The sequence below is a fragment of the Myxocyprinus asiaticus genome, chromosome 8 (genome assembly GCF_019703515.2).
Source record: "Myxocyprinus asiaticus isolate MX2 ecotype Aquarium Trade chromosome 8, UBuf_Myxa_2, whole genome shotgun sequence".
Classification (NCBI taxonomy): domain Eukaryota; kingdom Metazoa; phylum Chordata; class Actinopteri; order Cypriniformes; family Catostomidae; genus Myxocyprinus; species Myxocyprinus asiaticus.
Genome location: NC_059351.1, coordinates 8,040,664 through 8,058,466, shown reverse-complemented (window position 1 = coordinate 8,058,466; position 17,803 = coordinate 8,040,664). Strand labels below are relative to the sequence as shown.

Sequence of the window (17,803 nt, the reverse complement as noted above, 5' to 3'; positions counted from 1 at the left end):
AAAGTATTCACAACTGTACTTAAGTATTAAAAAAGTAAAAAGTAATTTATTTCCTAGCTAGAATGAAATCAACAGAGGAGATTGTGTGAGAGAAGATGTTGTTAAATTTGATTGGTTTGTTAAGTCAGCTTTTTACTGTCATATTTCTCCCCCAGTGACATTCGCAACCTGGTCAAAGAATCATTTTATAATCACTACATTTTTACAAAATGAATTTTATGTGGCCTGTTGTATGTAACACGGCAATTTCCTGGTGAAATGAACACTAGAGGCTCTACAACAATGACTTTTATTCACTTTCCCACAAACCATGAGTAACACAGCAGATTATCAGTACATGAACATTTACTTTGTTCTCAGTTCCTTACACAATGCTATCTTATGACATATAAACACTTTTACTATAGCGCATGACTCATTTCACGTTTGCACTAAATAAGCAACTACATTTACAAGCTTGTTTGAATGTGATCAAATTGCACAGTAGCTCAACTGATAGAGTGTTGCATATGCAAAACAAAGGACTGGGGGTACGAGTCCTGAAGAGCAGGCTAGTCAACACGTGAGCCGAAAATGTCATAGAAACACCACAAAATGACATGGCTGCTTCAGAAATTGTATTTTTCATGTCACATTTGCTTTTTATGACACTATCGGTTAGGTTTAGGTTTACGGTAGGGAGGTCGGTTTTGTTAATTAAATCTCGATAGAACATTAATCTTAAAAAATAATTTATTTGGGAGAACATTTCACCTGCTTTTAGACCCACACAGTGGACATTTCTCTTCGGAACTGCCTTCAGATGTGGAATGAACCACATAATTTTATTTTGCAAAAATGTTACCACAGTCATACAATGTTCGTTGCACAGGAGAGGGTCTCACAAATTGCAATATCAGAGCAAACAGCCCCTTGAGACAGAGAAAGACTATTAAGTACCATTTTTTCTTTGGAAATGGAATTAGGTAAAAGTGCAAGTATTCCATTTAAATTGCATTCGAGTAAAGTACAAATCCTCAAAAATAATACTTAAGTTTAATACAGATCAGTATTTAAGTCTATCAATCTCCACTTTCAAATAGCCCTCATATGTGCTCTCCTCTCCTGAGAGTTCTTCTTTTGTTTTTGCTGATTTGCATTCTTTGTGCATATCACCATCTAATGGGCAGGAAGGAGAATTTATAGGAAAATATAATTAATTACTGATCTGCTTTTTTGCCAACACCTATCTCTTCTGAAGACATGGACTGAACCACTGCAGTCATATGGATTACTTTTATGCTCCCTTTATATGCTTTTTGGACCTTTAAAGTTCAGGCAACCATTCACTTGCATTGTATGGACCAACACTGTTGTTTCAGAGAGTTCCAGTACCCTAAGATGGGGCACATAACACTGACTCACAGACAGGTGCCATCTCCTATCAGACATTTTTGCATGGGCTCCAATGGTACAACCTGAAACACATTGCATCAGCAGTGTTTGAGACCTGGGTTTGGATCCCACGTTAAAACTAGGAAGTAATTGCCTTTGCAAAATCAGTGATGAGGTAATATTTCCATTGATAGTTAGATTTAGTTTTGGGGTTACAGTTTGTATTCCACTTTTCTGTATTACAGCCTGTAACTCCCTTTTGGTGCTCCTCCGTGGAAAATGAAGCTCACATGTGCCCATATGCCAAAAAACAGTAACAACTTTAGCCACTGGGGGCAGTGTTTTGCATTTCAGTAAGCACAGACGGATTTTAGCTAAAAAAAAAAAAAAAAAAACGTCAATCACTGTTTCTGTTTTCACTGTGAGATCAGTCTGGCTTGTTCACAGTGTTTTTAGCTTTATTTATTTATTTATTTATTTTACTTTTGGGTTGTTGTATTTGGGTGAACTATATAACCTTTCAAATAAATAAATACTGAGATTTAAAAAAAAAAACGAACAATTTCATAAAAAAGGCTAGTTGCTGGTCCATTTTAGAAGAACAGGTTAGATAAAATGGACCACTTTAGACCACTGACTGACTTTTTGAGATATTTAGATTTTTATAAATTGAGCATAATGTTCATAATCATTAAATGCTGCTCTAAATATAGTTGTGCTCAAAAGTGCGCATACCCTGGCAGAACTTGTGAAATTTTGGCATTGATTTTGAAAATATGTCTTTTATTTAAGGATAGTGATCATATGGAGCCGTTTATTATCACATAGTTGTTTTTTTAAATCATAATGATAACAGAAATCACCCAAATGTCCCTGATCAAAAGTTTACATACCCTTGAATGTTTGGCCTTGTTACAGACACACAAGGTGACACACACAGGTTTAAATGGCAATTAAAGGTTAATTTCCCACACCTGTGGTTTTTTAAATTCCAATTAGTGTCTGTGTATAAATAGTCAATGAGTTTGTTAGCTCTCACGTGGATGCACTGAGAGCAGAAAGGGTAATGGAACTTTATAAATATGGAAAAGGATATAAAAAGATATCCCAAGCCTTGAAATTGCCAGTCAGTACTGTTCAATCACTTATTAAGAAGTGGAAAATTCGGGGATCTCTTGATACCAAGCCAAGGTCAGGTAGACCAAGAAAGATTTCAGCCACAACTGCCAGAAGAATTGTTCGGGATACAAAGAAAAACCCACAGGTAATCTCAGGAGAAATACAGGCTGCTCTGGAAAAAGATGGTTTGGTTGTTTCAAGGAGCACAATACGACGATACTTAAACAAATATGAGCTGCATGGTCGAGTTGCCAGAAAGAAGCCTTTACTGTGCCAATGCCACAAAAAAGCCCGGTTACAATATACCCAACAACACCTTAACACACGTCACAGCTTCTGGCACAATGTAATTTGGAGTGATGAGACCAAAATAGAGCTTTATGGTCACAACTATAAGCGCTATGTTTGGAGAGGAGTCAACAAGACCTATAGTGAAAAGAATACCATCCCCATTGTGAAGCAGGTGTGTGAGCTCTAAAGGCACGGGGAATCTTGATGGCAAGATGAATGCAGCATGTTATCAGAAAATGCTGGCAGACAATTTGCATTCTTCTGCACGAAAGCTGCGCATGGGACGCTCTTGGACTTTCCAGCACGACAATGACCATAAGCACAAGGCCAAGTTGACCCTCCAGTGGTTACAGCAGAAAAAGGTGAAGGTTCTGGAGTGGCCATCACAGTCTCCTGACCTTAATATCATCAAGCCACTCTGGGGAGATCTCAAACGTGCGGTTCATGCAAGACGACCAAAGACTTTGCATGACCTGGAGGCATTTTGCCAAGACGAATGGGCAGCTATACCACCTGCAAGAATTTGTGGCCTCATAGACAACTATTACAAAAGACTGCACACTGTCATTGATGCTAAAGGGGGCAATAGACAGTATTAAGAACTAAGGGTATGCAGACTTTTGAACAGGGGTCATTTCATTTTTTTCGTTTTTGTTTTATGATTGTGCCATTCTGTTATAACCTACAGTTGAATATGAATCCCATAAGAAATAAAAGAAATGTGTTTTGCATGCTCACTCATGTTTTCTTTAAAAATGGTGCATATATTACCAGTTCTCCAAGGGTATACAAACTTTTGAGCACAACAGTATGTTAAAACTTGGCCCAGTTTACCTGAATTCATATACTGTATAATGTGTCGCTATAAGTAAAACTGGCCTTAACAATAATTTTCTTAATGGCTTGTTTAGGGTTGAGTTAAATAAATATTATTAGTTACTATCCACTGAAGTCTTTGGTCAGGTTTGCAGAATGCCCACTTCCATGGGCCCCTGAGAGCTCTAGACATTTCTATATGTCCTAGTCTAATACAAGGAGCCTGGGAAACAAATGACCTGAAGGTTACTAGAACATGTGCTTGGGTGGTCAGGATTGTGTCTGTGATTCCATTTTATGTTTTAGTCAAGATGGATGATGCCATTTCTTTAATGGCCCCCATTGGATGCAGCCACTGAATACAGTGCCACTAAAGGAAGAATGTTTGAGATTAGATCTAAAGGAGTCTTGTTCATGTATGGGCCTTCAGAAGCTATCCGGTTATTTATACCTCTATATCTAGCTATGAAGGTCTATCTATGGGGTGTGTGTGTGTGTGTGTGTGTGTGTGTGTGTGTGTGTGTGTGTGTGTGTGTGTGTATTGGTTGAGGGTGTTAAAAAGGCTTTAGACAGATAAAGAGTGAAATTAAAGCCATGTTATCTTGACTACTGGCTCCATGCACCACATACACACCAGTCACGAGTGTGTACAAGCTTGAAGTGCTGCCCGAAAGTAAAAACAGATTTTAAAATATATTCATTATGCTCGGTTGCATAAAACCACATACATTTAAATTTCTGCAGCAAATACTATATATGACGCACATTAATTTAAAAGATCCACCATGATGGAAAAAAAGAAAAGAAATCTTTTTTTCAACATAATCTAATGGCAAACACACACAATATTCACAGATTATTACTCACACTGTAAAACCCAACAAATGTGCTAACTTTTGTTGTTGTTGTTGTTGTTGTTGTTGTTGTTGACTTAATATGTAACTAACTGTTAACCTTATGTCTATCTAGATATTCTTACTATTTGGGTACAATGCCTTAGTTACTCAGATATCCCTAGTGAAGATAACTTGATTTGAATGAGTGCCATGGATTAAGTTGCATGGAGGGATGTGTATGAAACACATACATTACTTTAGTTTTACCTTTTAGGCTAATCCTTACTAAACTTGTTAGTGTGGTTCTTGGATCACAGATAGAATTTAGTTAACAGAACTTAATTGCCTTAAGTAACTGTGGCTCAGAATAAAAGTCCTTTCCCACTGGTGGTACTAAAGCCCGTTTTAGGTACTTTTCCCCGGGACTAGTGCTTTTAGTTGCTTTTTCGCACCTAAGGATCTATAGTTCATCGAAGCCGTTTTAGGGGACATTTTTAGCTCCTACTCTGGGGTGGATACTTTTTGGGCGTATAGGGACTGTGGGAGGTGCTGCAGCCTATGATTGGACAAAAACCTGCATTAAAGGAGAGGAGCTCCATAGCCACCAATAGTAAACAACTAGCTGCTAGCATGCTTCTGAGAGGATTGCGCTAATTTTACAAAACACTTAACAGAAAAAATATATAAAGTATCCAAAGAGAATCACCCATTTCACGTGTGTGTGTGTGTGTGTGTGTGTGTGTGTGTGTGTGTGTGTGTGTGACTTCATGGGTGACACGATTTGAGTTTTCATCGCATTTGTACTGTGTGACTAAAAAGAAAATAAAGAAGACTTTTTCCTGGGATGACGGATATAAATAATCAGATGTTTATCGAGAGTGGGTAATTGAACTTTATTGTGCACTAAACCATCATTAAATCTAGTTTACATGAGGGAAGTTTTGCATGCCTGTTACTGCATGGTTAACTTACATCAAGACGTCTTTGAATGAGTATTTCAGTACAGTAATTTATGTTGAGTCATAAAAGCATTTATTGTAAAAGATCGTGTTGATAAATAGGTTTATAGTGAATTTTCAAAATGTTGTCCGCTGAGTTCAGCGTGTGCTGCGCGGTTAAAACAGCGCTATCACTGCCTCGTCTCATGCCTTTACTCTGGCTGGCGGCTGCTGCACGGAGCACCGCACGCACGTACATCACGCGAGCCCAGTTTAAACTGTAACCTGAAGACACAGTCTGCATCCGAAAACTGGAAAATGCTGCCTCTGGAGGCTGTATAATGATGAATGAAGGTAGGATGAAATAAGGAGCATTACTGTTTTCCACGAGAATTGTTAATTTATTTCACAAATCTTTGGTGGTGGCGTAGTGGACTAAAGCACAGAACTAGTAAGCAAAAGGTTGTTGGTTCAATCCCCACAGCCACCACCATTGTGTCCTTGAGCAAGGCACTTAACTCCAGGTTGCTCCAGGGGGATTCTTCCTGTAATAAGGGCACTGTAAGTTGCTTTGGATAAAAGTGTCTGCCAAATGCGTAAACATATCCAATGTGACACATTGTGGATTGGTGCTTAACACAGAGCACATTTTGTGCATTGCCCTTAGTTTTTTTGCCATGGGGAGTTTTTTGTATAATGCGGGTGATGCAGAGCATGTGGGAAAGGCAACTGTGTGAAGGGCCGTTCGTACAGTATGCCTTGCACTCAAATGGTTCCTACACACTTTTGTGCAGTTCCCTGGCCTCAAACCTTTGAAAGTCATTAAAGAGGAATTCCACAGAGTGGCGGGTTCGTCCTTTCTATGATATTCTATGAGAGACCTTTTTAGTTACATATAGCACTACTTCATCTATCCATCCATACTGTACATATGTACACATCCACAATCATTTTAAAATGTATCTAATCATCTAACTTTCAATTTCAGGGTTCCCAAATGTCATTGGATGCATTGATGGAACCCACATTCCTATTAAAGCTCCTTCAGTCAATGAAGGAGACTATGTTAATAGGAAGTCATTCCATAGCATCAGTGTGCAGGTAACAATAGAATATTGGGTGCTAAATCAATATTTAAACCATTAAATGCCACTCATTACAGGTCCCCACTAACTAGGTAATATGTGATGCATCCCACCTCATCACAAATGTTGAAGCCAAATGGCCAGGGTACACGATGCCAGAATTTTCCGGGAGTCATCGTTGTGCCACAAATTTGAACAAGGTATGTTTTGCCTTACACAATACTGTATGTTTTTTTTTTTATTCTAGTATTTTTTTGTAATTTGTTATTAACTCACCACTATTATAGGAAACTTCAGTGGTTACTTGCTGGAGGACAGAGGGTAACCCTGTCTGCCCTATATGATGACCCCCTACCCTGAACCCGAGCCTAGACCACAGACATGATTTAACCTGGCCCACAGCAGAACACGGGCCAAGGTGGAGATAACCATTGGCATCCTGAAGGCCAGGTTTCAGTGCCTGCATGGGCTCAGGGTCAGTCCAGAAAGGGCATGTGACTACACAGTGGCATGTGTGGTTCTTCACAACATCGCCACAATAAGAGGCGAGAGGGCCCCCTCTTCTCTTGATGAAGATGGTCAAGAGGAACCCCCAGTGAACCCAGTGGACCAAAGAGATGGAAGGGTGGTACGGGATGTGATCTGCCAAAATCACTTTTAAATTGATAATGAATAATGCACAAAGTGAACAGTCAAGTGTTTTTATTGTGTCTTTATTTCCTGTAATAAAAAGACATTTGTATTTATTGCTTTACCATTCAACAACAAAGGACAGATTAATCATCACTAGGCAAATACAGTTCCCACATTTAGCCGATGGTCCAGCAATTCAATTTCAAGTCTGACCTTTTTTTATGGTCAGCCTTTTCTCCTTCATTTGAAGCTGTATAAGGTCCATCTCCATGTCACTTTTTCTTATTTGCCTTTGAAGATGGACTTTATACAGCTCCTTTGCAGGCAGCTAGGAACACCAAATGATAATTCAATATGTTTGCTAAAGTCTGTAATACATATACAGACCAATTATTTTAATAAAGACAACTGCAGAAAATTTCTCACACTGCTAAGATTCTGTGTAGAGGTAGATGGACCCTCCTCTGTAGAGGAATCCCAAGCCATATTTTGTAACAGGACATTGGCAAAGTTTTAATATCTTTTGTTAAAAAAGGGAATGCATTATATGCATTATACCTCTATTGGCCTCCAAACATTTTCATTTTCTAATTCTGTCACAGCAGAAGTGGTCTCTTCATCTTCAGCCTACAGTGCAAATTACTAAGGATGTTAGCAAACAGAAACAATACCAAAGACAATAATCACTTACAACTGTGGCAGGCTGTGCTGTTGCAGGAGGATCCATTAATACAAAGTGTCCATCAGCAACTGCACAAAAATTAAACCAGTAAGATACTTAATGTATATTCTCAAACAAATACAACTAATAAACAATTAGGAATATTACAGTATACACCATATGCAGTAAAATAAAATATGCATAATGCACAAGTGAAACAGTGACAGTAAATGCATTCAGAATGCATTTTTTAAATAGTGACAGTGTTGATGGTTTAAGGATAAAAAAACACTGAATACTTAGATTGTAAGTACTAATATGCTACACCTACATTTTACTAAGCCACTTGTATTATGGGAGGTAGCTGACACTGATGAACTGCCCCCTGGAATCACATTGACCACAGGTCAATCCCTTGATTAAGGGACAGTGCCAGCTCCTCCGCCGGAGTGAGTGAAGGTGGTGGTGGTCCACCACCCGTTTTATGGGCCTCAGCCTTCTTCCTATTGGCTACATAGAACAGAAAGAAAACTTTCTATAAAAAGTTGGCCAATTAGTACTTAGGTTACATTAGTTTAAGAAGTTTAGGAAATATTACCTTTTTGGAGAATGTTTTTATGTTTAATTTTTACTTGGCTCCGAGTTGTTTTGGCTCCAGAAAGATTACATCTGATAAAATAAGGCAATATATTACTAGCCAATGTACATTACTACACCAAAGACAATAATCACTTACAACTGTGGCAGGCTGTGCTGTTGCAGGAGGATCCATTAATACAAAGTGTCCATCAGCAACTGCACAAAAATTAAACCAGTAAGATACTTAATGTATATTCTCAAACAAATACAACTAATAAACAATTAGGAATATTACAGTATACACCATATGCAGTAAAATAAATTATGCATAATGCACAAGTGAAACAGTGACAGTAAATGCATTCAGAATGCATTTTTTAAATAGTGACAGTGTTGATGGTTTAAGGATAAAAAAAACACTGAATACTTAGATTGTAAGTACTAATATGCTACACCTACATTTTACTAAGCCACTTGTATTATGGGAGGTAGCTGACACTGATGAACTGCCCCCTGGAATCACATTGACCACAGGTCAATCTCTTGATTAAGGGACAGTGCCAGCTCCTCCGCCGGAGTGAGTGAAGGTGGTGGTGGTCCGCCACCCGTTTTATGGGCCTCAGCCTTCTTCCTATTGGCTACATAGAACAGAAAGAAAACTTTCTATAAAAAGTTGGCCAATTAGTACTTAGGTTACACTAGTTTAAGAAGTTTAGGAAATATTACCTTTTTGGAGAATGTTTTTATGTTTCATTTTTACTTGGCTCCGAGTTGTTTTGGCTCCAGAAAGATTACATCTGATAAAATAAGGCAATATATTACTAGCCAATGTACATTACTAAAGTAATGTCCTTCGCCGATGCAGCAGAATTACTTTTTTTTTATTTTCTTTTATTTTCTTTTTATAATTGGCTTATATTCTTCATAAGCATGCATTAAAACCTCCAACTCCTCTTCAATGAAGTATGCAGCTTGTTTTTTTTCTCCTTGGGTTTCCATGGTGACTCCTGAAATCAATGATCCATTGAAAATGTCTTTAAGTACTCAACGCGCGCACGCGCACGTTAACTCTGGGTTACCAATAGGAGGTTGATTGAACTAACCCTTCACAGGTGTTTTGGATCTGACATACCCAGAGTAAGCAAGGAATGGGTTAATCAACCAAGAGTTCAGGGTATATGTGACGGTAAATTAACCCTGCTTTCTGGAATACACCCTTGCTCACAGCATCCTCCATTGGTGTTGTTGTTGTTGTTGTTGCTATTGAAACGCGCATTCAAATAACGTCAGAATAATAATGGTTGAAGGGTCAATACTAGATGATGTCACTACGGTGGTAACTTTGTGAGTGCAATGCAAGAGGGGAAAAGTCTCCATGGGTGTTCCATTCCTCGTTAGAGTTCTCATTTAGAAAGCTACTAAGGGAAAAGTACCAGGACTGTAGGTGGGAAAGGGCCTTAAGAAACACTAAGAGTATTTTAGTAACTGAGACTATTGAACTTGATACATTTTAGGTACACTTAAGTGAATTAAGACGAGTTTGCACAGTTCAATTAAGTAAAATGAACAAATTTGTTTTTACAGTTATACAAAAATGTGGTATAAACACATTCCCATGTATAAGCTAATGGATAAAAAATATTTTCTAGAGGTCATTGTATACTTTTCAGCCAAATCATTGTGGATGTAACCATAACTCTTATTATTAACTAAATATTTTAGAGTGTATATTTGTTAGAGTGCACATTCACATGTGTACACATTTCTATGTTCTGTGAGTTATTATTTAAACTTAAAGTTCCAGGAATGTTCCAGGTTCAGTACAAGTTAAAGGTGCTGTAAGCGATTTTAGCGTTCTGAAGCTTTCACGTGACTGAGCCATTGAATTAGCCATGCCCCCTCATTCCAAAAGCCCACCCCAAAGATAATTTTGAGACCAAAACCGAGCAAAAGAGCAGCATAAGACAAACATTATGAATCATAGCCTTAATGATCCGCTTCAAATGAGAACGAGTAAAATGACTGACAGGTGAAAAGCAGTCCGCATCTGCAGACACATTTTTGTTTGCTGTTTACAAAGTGTACAGCTGTCACAGAGACCGGTGAGGTATCTCAGGACACTTATTTCATTAATATATTTAAGGGAGTAGGAGCATGTTTTGTGTACTTTTCCATGAAAAAAAAAAAAAAAAAAAAATCGCTTACAGCACCTTTAAGTTCAGTTAACAGCATTTGTGAATGTTACCACAAAATACATTTTGACTTACCCCTTGTTTATTACAACAACAACATCTAAAAAGGCAAAAATTGCGATTTCAGTCAGGCACTTACAATGCAGTGAAAAGAGCCAGTCCATAAACATTACAATACACACAAGTATAGCCACAAGACTTAAACATTACACATGTTAACATGGTTTTAATGTGATAAAATCGCTTACTAAACTTATCTGTGTGAAGTTTTATCCAATATTATAACTTTGTTGTTATGACAGCGAAACCTTATAATGCCAGTATTTGGTATAAATGTACACATATACGGTTAGTAAACAGATGTTAACATGTATAATAATGTTTAAATTTTGTGGCTACACTTTTTAATGCATTAATTTGAGCATCTTTAGCTTAATTTCTTGTTTTGTGAAACATGATGGGGACAATGTTCTTTACAGATTCTGTGAGATTCACCCTGTAACAACCTTTGTCCTCAAACATACAGTGGTATTTGCCCACTGCTATAATGTCAAAAAGAATGCTGAATAATTTTATCATGTGAACATGTTGTTTGGTCGCTGGAACCCCACAAATGCCAAACTTACCTTTAACCTGATAACATGACCAAGTCATGCATTGTCTTGCGTGAGAGCGAGTCCCATGTTTAAGCCTGTATTTAAGTTTGTATTTTGTGGTGGAGCTGGTGCATATTAGTGCAAGTCATTCATTTTGCAAAACTTGAAATGTTTCCTCAAGCCTGATCTCAGAGCTTAAAAAAGACTTTGGGGTACAGACTGTTATCCTAAACAGAATTCTTTTAAATAATATTATGTAAGCTGGTCTTCAGCCTCCACATGTGGCTTGTTTGTCATCCATCAAGAGGGTGCCGGAGAACTAAAGGTTGTCACTGAGGGCAAACACAGAGATGGACCTCATACTATCTATTTAAGAAAAGTTAAACACACAGTTACATAGTGCTCTGATAACATACTGAATGTACTGAATGCCTTTATGTCAGTGATTACAGTGGTTACTATCTGGAGCTTTTGCACCTTTATAGTTGTATGTTGTAACAATGTTTATTTCTTGCTGAATGGCGGTTGGTTCATTCTAATGATCAATACATTGAATAATTACTAGTCTATAAAATTACAAAAAGTAATCATGTGTACATTGAATTAAATAAGTATTCAAATATAATGTAATATACTACTGTATAACATAAGTAATAAGTTAGAGGATGGGCAAGGAGGAGGCGAGAACCGGCTGAACAGACAACATAAAGTTTAATAGTAAAGCTCAACTTAAAACAACATAAAACATAAACGAACAGACATGCAGCACGGCCACGTGCGTCTCTCTCGAACTGGCGCCTCCGACTCCCCTTTATCTCGTTCTCCCACTGATCAGCTGATTCAGCGCGGCCGTGCACCATCACGGCCCGGCCACGCTTTCCTCCTTGTCACAACAGTGTACAGAGCAATTTCTTTCAACCACTTCATTCTTTACTGATGCTCTAAAACACTTGTGGTTTTGTGTGAGTGTTTTGTCTAAAGTCATGTCAGACTCAGCACTGTTTCTCTGGCGTCCAATATGAAAAGCTATATATATGAATTTATGGAGTTTATCAGGGAAACATCTGTGAGACTGTATATTGTGTCTACAGACTACTTTAGACCATAGTTCAGTGATAACACAACTATAAATTAAATATGTTTTCAAATGAAAATGGATTAGTGTGGACGTGGTCTTAGACCATCCAAATTCACTCAAAAAAAACAAAAACAAAAAAAAAAAACAGGATTTTTGCTGCTTGTTTAATTTACATGATTAAAATTAACTAAAGCAACACAATTCTAGAACTTTTTTTTTTTTGTCACAACTTGACTTTACTGCTGTCTATCCATTTAAATTTGAAAAATGGAAGTTTACTTAATCCATTAGAATCCATAATCCATAGAGTTGTAACTACATGCATACTTTTTGTGGTGTTAATGTAGCATTGATGCAATTGTGTAGTGGATTTCCATTTCCCAGCATGCTGGTTAGGGAGAACAAGTGTTATTTTATAAAAATTTTGAGCAAGATGAGAATAGGAGGAGATTTGTCAGTGTTTAATGTTCTGTTATATTGGTATTTAAAAAGAGTGGCTGTTATGCTGGTGTTTTGGGGGGGTAACCAATGCGGTGAAGACCGGTGCTTGTGCTTAGGTTGAGGATGCACTTTTAATTGCAAGCCATAGTTGATCTGAGTACTGCTTTGTTTTTCAAGCAGTTACTATTACATTGTCAGTGCAATAGTTTCAGTGTCTTTACACTTGCTCCCCTATTATGTACTAATGAATAGTAAAACATATAAAGTTAGATCAATTTAAGAAGATTTTTAAACTAGCCCTTAGTAAATCAAATTTGACAAACCTAATGTAATTGAGTTAAAACTGCTGAAGAACTATGATTTGACCCAATCCAACTAAATTATGTTGGATCAGTGAAACTGACTTTTCTAAATGAAATATAATTAACTATGTTTGAAAACTTTTTGTTAAACTTTGTATAATTCAATTATGTAAGGGTAATGGCACATCCATTGTTCACTTTTATTGTCTACACATCCCAGGAAAAATATTTCAGGATTATTTGCTGTTTATTGGAACCTTGAGACTTTTTCTTCATTGTAATTTCTGCATATTGGTGAATAATTTTTTTATTTAACTTTTAGCATATTTACAGCTTTCCTAAATGGTTACAATTAGATAAACAAATGTTGATTTTCATAATATTCTAAAGTACTGAAAAAAATGAGTCATATAAGATTACGTGATTGTGCTCAATAATGAGTATCACACACTCCCTACGGGAGCTGTGAACTCAAAGAACATGCATTTAGCTGGATTATCACTGTTAATCTGAGCAGATTTGTGGGTGGGTTTTAATCTCCCTTTTTGAGTTTTGCCGTTAGGATTTAGATTAAATTTAGTGAAACTGGGTTTTTTTGCATTGTCTTTTGTATGTTTGTATGTCATATCCCATCATCACCATATTTCTATTATTCTCTCTCTCTCTCTCTCTCTCTCTCTCTCTCTCTCTCTCTCTCTCTCCTCTCTCTCTCTCTCTCTCTCTCTCTCTCTCTCTCTCTCCTAAAACTGAGCAGACAGACAATTCCATTTCTTTGAACTAGAGACTTTTGGCTGCTTAGCAACAATGCATTCTGATACACACAGGAGGTCCTCCCTATTTCAACAGAAGTTGCAGCCAGGAGGAGGTAATCTGCCCACCCAGCCACCCACCCACACACACACACACACACACACACACACACACACACACACACACACACACACACACACACACACACACATTCTTAGTCAGCAGTGAATTTAGCTCTGTGACTCATTATTGGCAGAAAAAGCTCCAGCAGCCTCAGAACTCAAAGGGTGCCTTGAACAATCTATGTCAGTGGGTTGGAAGTAGTCTTGGAGGCTATGTTTGTGTGTACGCATGTGATGCTCTTGTGTGTATGTCACAGAGCAAAAAGGATCACCACTGCTACTGTGTCTGCTGGCACGGAGGGTTCTGGATAAGGGCGAAAAATACATTCCTGAACTACCTCAGAAAAGTCACTGGCTCACTTGCACACATTACGCACACAGAGACAATTCTGGTTGGTTACTGCGGCACGGTTTGGCTGCAGCTGAAGCCAGAGGGGAGGGGTCTCTCTCTCTCTCTCTCTCTCTCTCTCTTTCTGCTCGGGCTGGAACTGCTCTCTTGCAGTGCTTTTGCTGGCAGAATTGCATTAAACAGGACGTTTTGTCCAGGACTGGCTTACCTGTGTGTGTTTAATGTGGAAGACGTGTGTTATGATAAGATGAAATACTTCTTTGGTTCTATGATATGATTGAAAACACTTAGAAAAAAAAAAAGGTAAGTTGCCTGTGTCGTATTTTAATTATTAATTGCCTAGTTGCATGTAAGAGCCTCTAACTTTTCCTTCTCTGTTTGTGTGAAAGGTTTGTTTTCATGATCTACATAAGCTAAACCTATTCGATTTAAAGTCAGCTGGGGCTTTTTAAAATAGTAATCACAATCCAATAATTTATATTAGGATTAGATTGTAGATATTTACAGGATATATTCTTGGATCATTGAATTTGTTTCACCTCACATGCCCCAATCTTTTGGAATGGTCACACACTAATTAGAGTGTAGTTATGTAATGTAATGTTGATTTGTTTTGTTTTTTTACATTTGATGCTGGTATAGATACAATAAGTGTCTTCTTGGAATCTAAATCACTGCAGGACAGTATTAACAATCTTTAACATAAGTTGTACAATGCTGAATCATGTATTTATTAGAGCATTTCCTCTTTCTGGATGCTCTCCAGGATTTTTTACGTAACCAGGGTGATCTATTGATCATTCTCTGAGTTTACACATGCCACCATGGCACAACACTGCATGCAACGGCACCAACAATCACAATGCGCAAGACACCATCGCTGCTTTAGAGGGACGTGACTCTGTGAATGTCTATGTGTGTGTGATTAATAATATTAATTACTGTAACAAGACAAGGATTCTTTGTACTTTTCTATGCCTGAACCTTCACCCTACATGACATCCATTAGCACTAAACACATTTTTGCACTTTAGTGTCCCATAAATGATGGTAGTGCTTTCAATAATGTTCTCAGTTGATAAGATCAGGAGTGAGCTGTATAGATTTAGTGGATATTCTGGTAACAGAGACACTACAAATGACAAAGCAGACACCTCATCTCTATGGCAACTGTTTATTTCTGACAGAACTGTTTGGGAACTGAGAAAAACCCAGAGAACTTGTGTTAGACTGTAGTGATTTAGAGCAAAATGTACTCGGCCTAGAGCTAAAATGCCCAGTTGGCTGTGTTACTGCATCAATGTGTTAATACAAATGGTGTTTTAATACTAGTATTGTAAGTTTTTCCAGTAAAATTAAAGGGGTCACATCATACTTTTTATTTCTTTTTATTCCTTTTTGTCTTTGTTTTTTTTTGTTGTTTTTTTTTGCCACAGACAGTTATAACTGAGTTTGTATTACTATTGTCCACCCTATCTTTGACCCTTAGATGTATTGGCCATTTGTAGTGCTATTACAGTGGTTCCCTTACAAAATCAGTTATATTTTCTTACACAAAAAGGTTCTCGCAGCGCTGCAGCAATCAGAGGTGCATGTTTAAGAGCTCGAGACTGGTCTGTGAGTAAAAACGCACCTGCTTTGCACTCGCGCTGCTCTGTCCATTGAGCCATATCCACCTACAGAGCCATACAGATGCATTAGCGGAGGTTGTGGCTTCACCTGTATATCTGACGCTGCTAAACTAGATATTTCAGATGCATCACTAGACTTCAGAATCAGTTGAACCGCAGTTCCCGTATAATGGAGTCTAGATAAACATTTTAATGCAAACAGGAACTTGACGATAGATTTGATTAACATGACTGATAAAAGCCCCCCATTTGTAACCTAATGCACCCCTCTCTACTAATTTGCTCTCAGAGCCCTCTGGCATTCTTTGAATGCCCACTGGGGGGTGGAACCGCTCCTGTTGAGAACCCCTGTGCTAACATATTATTAGTTCTATGTATGTAGCTCATACTGTATATACAGTAGTTCATATTTTCTTATTAAAGGAATATTCCAGGTTCAATACAAGCTAAGCTTAATCAACAGCATTTGTGGCATAATACTGATCACCACAAAAATGGATTTTGACTCGTCTCTAAAAAAAATAAAAATCTGGGTTACAGTGAGGCACTTACAATGGAAGTAAATGGGGCCAATCTTTAAACTTTAAAATATTAACTGTTTCAAAAGTATAGCCATAAGGTGTAAACAATATGTATGTTAACACGATTTTAATGTGACAAACTTACTAACCTTTTCTGTGTAATGTCATGACTATGTAATATCAACAAACCCTAAAATGACTGTAAAAATGTCTATTTAAACAACTTTACAGCTCAAATAATACAACAGTTTTAAAAGAAGTATTAATATAAGTGCTGTTATAAAATTATAAGCTTCACATTTCTGCCTTTTGAACCTTCCAAAAATTGGCAGTCCCTCACCTCGACTTTTTAAAAGAAAGGAGGGATGAGTCCAAATTAATTTTTGTGGTAAGCAATATTATGCCACAAATGCTGTCGATTTAGCTTACCTTGTTTTGAACTTGTAAAAGCTGTCATGATAATAGCCATGAACATTACATCGATCAGCCACAACATTAAAACCACCTGCCTAATATTGTGCTGCCAAAACAGCGCTAACCCGCATCTCAGAATAGCATTCTGAGATTATATTCTTCTCACCACAATTGTACAGAGCAGTTATCTGTGTTACCGTAGACTTTGTCAGTTCGAGCCAGTCTAGCCATTCTCTGTTGACCTCTCTCATCAACAAGTTGTTTCCATCCGCAGAACTGCTGCTCACTGGATGTTTTTTTTTTTTTTTGGCACCATTTGGAGTAAATTCTAGAGACTGTTGTGCGTGAAAATCCTAGGAGATCAGCAGTTACAGAAATACTCAAACCAGCCCATCTGGCACCAACAATCATCTATGCGATTATCTAATCAGCCAATCGTGTGGCAGCAGTGCAGTGCATAAAATCATGCAGATGCTGGTCAGGAGCTTCAGTTAATGTTCACATCAACCATTAAAATGGGGAAACAAATGTGATCTCAATGATTTGGACCATGGCATGATTGTTGGTGCCAGATGGGCTGGTTTTAGTCTCTAAGCAGCATAATTGCAGCTAAGTACTCTGCATATCTAGGCATTACTACGCAAACAAACAATACAAACATTTCTGTGGCTGTGTCAAATAGTTGCAAGGTATTGTGCTGGTTTGAGTATTATATTTTGTGGGATAAACCACCATACAGGCTCTATGTTGTAAGAATGTGCAAATAAAGAAATTATTAATCTTTTGAAAGCTTAGACAAATAAATATGTTTGGGATTTGGGGATAACACTGTTGTGCTTACCAGGAAAACAAATAAATCATTCTCAACAGAACGAGGTCTCTTTGGTGTGTAGTTAATTGAGGATTGCCTATAATCCTCGACTTTCTTAATGTGTTAAACATTTATTCGAGCCAGTTCAGGATCTTTAGAGTTAGTGCAAATCTGGACTTAATGCTCATGCATTTGAATGAGCCTGTGAGATCATTGTTGGCACCAAGACTTGTTAAGTTGTGAATTAAAGACCATATTAACCGC

The 17,803-nt window shown here is 37.7% G+C and overlaps 1 protein-coding gene across 1 annotated transcript in view; it reads left to right on the top strand.

Annotated features, from left to right (window-relative positions):
* The first annotated feature begins 14,304 nt into the window (after positions 1 to 14,304).
* Positions 14,305 to 17,803, top strand: part of LOC127444529 (microtubule-associated tumor suppressor 1-like) — a 75,627-nt gene continuing 72,128 nt past the window's right edge. Inside the window, exon 1 of the mRNA XM_051703937.1 lies at positions 14,305 to 14,465. The gene's annotated coding sequence lies outside the window, so the exon portion shown is untranslated. The remainder of the gene's footprint in view (positions 14,466 to 17,803) is intronic.